Raw genomic sequence first — 3,029 nt, forward strand, 5'->3', positions numbered from 1 at the left:
TTTGAGCAAGATTGAATGTAAACATAAAAGACTGTTTGGCAGAGGAAATTTCAAGACAGGATAGTATTTAGGCTGTGCCATGGTTAGGCCAGATGATCTTAGCTGGATCTACAACCTGTCAGATCACCTCGAAGAAGAAATGGAAGCCCAGACAATGGTTTGGCCATGCTGAGCAGGCCCATACCTGACCAGACCTGAGTAATAGTGCATACCTCTTGTTCTCTATGTAATCCTGACCCTCTTGTCAAGACCATAAGGATCGACTTGTGGAAATCGTGGGGGGAATCACTGGGCCTCTTTTTGTTTCTTCCTGATGTGGCCACATTGACTACATCTCCTTTTGTGCTTTTCACAATCATTTGACACTTGAGTTGGTCTATTGAGGATGAGTGATGGACCTTAACTGGTTAGGGCTGCTAGGGCCCAGGCTTTGACCCTGACTACTCCAGTAGCATTCTTGAGAAGTTGGCAGCACTGTGTGAGATGTAAGTTCTTAGCTGTAAGTTCCCTCCTTTGGCTTCAGCTTTTTCCTTTTCCCACTATGCCATTACTGGGGAAATTCCAATTTCCTGGGATATTCTCTTTCAAGAGTTTAAGAACTGAATGGATATGTACATTGCCTCCCTCCCTCCCCAATATCTTTGATCCTGCCACAGCAGTTATAAACACAAACCAATATCAGATTTAGGTCTTTGGCACACTGATTCCATAGGAGGGTGGGGCATCGGAACAGAATCTTACTCAATATTTTAGAGATTTGAAGCCCCAAGAGGAAGACTGGACAAGAGAGAAGAAGAAAACCAAAGATTGAGAGCCTGTCTGTAAGGTATGGATATCAACACAAGTGGGGGAAAATACCACTAATTGCACAGAATAAAATTTCCCTAAGGAAAATTTCCCAACCTCAACCAGCTCTGCAGTTTATAGACCCAAGACAGAACATTTAAGAGAGCCAAGGTAAATTCAAGGATTCTTATTCTTGAGTGTATTCAGACAAAACTGAGAGCCAGGGGTTCATAACGACAAAACTGGAGACATTTCTCTGCAGTCCTGTCAGCCTATGTGGAGAAACAGAGACAGCTCTTCCAGTGATGGCTCCCGGAGGTAAGGCTTTCCTAGGCATGTCAGGTAGAAAGATGGAAATTAAAGCAGTTGAAAGTGCCTAAGTTAACAAAGTAAGGTAATGAGGATGCTGAAGACAAGACTGGACAGGAAGAACAATGGTGGAGAACAAAGAGATTGGGACAAAATCCACATGGGGGCATGTCATTTTCTCCTTTCATGCTGAGAATGGAGGCCCTGCCTGCCAGAAAACCAGGTAGGCTGATCTCTTCTCCCTTTGTTCCCCCAGATGCAACCCCCAGTCTCATCCCCAGCTCTGCAGCAGAACACCTTGCATAGCCTTCCCTGCTCCCCTGTTCCCATAGCCTGTGAATCCCACAGATTTCCTCCTTCTAACCTCCCTCCCCCAACTCTTTACTTTGTCCCAGGCCCAAATCCCAGCAGGCACACCCTCATAATGCCAAGGCCCATTCCCACCAGAGCAACAAGTTTGATGACACCGGATCCACGCCTCCCTGTCTGCTCCTCCAGATCCAGTTCCTCCAGTCTCAGCCCCAGCTCTGTAGCAGGGAACCCGCTGAGGTCTTCCTTCCCTCTCTGACCCCATCCTCAACAGATCACAAAGATCTTTTCCTCCAACCTTCCTTCTCCAAACTCATGCCAGTTTCCCAGTCTCCAACAGCAGGGGACACTCCCTGTGAACAACCCCAGCTGGCAATGACAAGGTAAAAGGAGCAAACTGAAGACCTTCACTGGTCCCTCTTCCTCTCCGCAGCCAATGCCCCAGTCTCATCGCTAGCTTGGCAACAGAACACCAGCTGCAGCCTTCTTTCCTCCTCTGCCCATACCTTCCCTCTTAATTGCTTTATCCCAGCCTCCAACTCTAGCAGGCAATCCCTGTTAATCCACAGACCACTCCCGCCAAGAAAGTAGGTAGGCTGTCTGTAGATCTCCCTGCCCCCACGTCTGTTCCTCTAGCTCCAGACCCCCCTCCCCCGCAGTCTCATCCCCAGCTCTGTAGCAGATCTTCTGTGGTGAGGTCAGATGCCCGTCCATAAATGTACAAGAAGAATACAAAGCACCAACCAGAAAAGAAAATTCTTGCAACACATAATAAAATTAAACATTTAGAACAAAGGAAGAATATTAAGAGCTGTAAGGAAAACAAGCAAGCACCATATAAAGGCAGACCTGTTAGAACTACACCTGACTTCTCAATGGAGACCCTAAAAGCCAGAAGGGCCTGAACAGATGTGCTATGGACTCTAGGAGACCAGGGACATCAGCCCAGACTAATATACCTAACAAAAGTTTTAGTTCCTACAGATGGAGAAAGTAAGGTCTTCCATGATTAAGCCAAGGTGCTACAAGGAAAACGCCAACCTAAGAAAGTTAACTATACCCGTGAAAACACAGGGAATAAATAATCTCAGACCAGCAAAATCAAAAGAAGGGACACACACACACACACACACACACACACACACACACACACACACACAGACACACACTACAACCATCACCACCAACAATAAAAAATAGCAGCAATTCGCAATAATTTGTCATTGATATTGCTCAGCAAAAAAACAAAACAAAACAAAACAAAAGACCAAAAAAAAAAAAAAAAAAAAAAAAAACCAAAATAGAGACTAATAGAATAGTGAAAATGGAATCCATCCTTCTGCTACGTCCAAGAAACCCATCTCAACATCAAAGAAGACATTATCTCAAGGCAAAGTGTTGGAAAAAGATATTCCAAACAAATGGACCTAAGAAGCAAGCTGGTGTAGCTACTTTAATATCTAACAAAAAATAGACTTCAAAACAAAAAATAATCAAAAGAGATAGGGAAGGATATTATATACTCATCAAAAGAAAAATCCACCAAGATGACATTTGAACTTCATAACATCCATGCCCCAAACACAAGGTCACTTAAGTTTGTAAAGGAAACACTGCTATAGCTT

The sequence above is a fragment of the Phodopus roborovskii genome, unplaced genomic scaffold (genome assembly GCF_943737965.1).
Source record: "Phodopus roborovskii unplaced genomic scaffold, PHOROB, whole genome shotgun sequence".
Taxonomy (NCBI): Eukaryota; Metazoa; Chordata; class Mammalia; order Rodentia; family Cricetidae; genus Phodopus; species Phodopus roborovskii.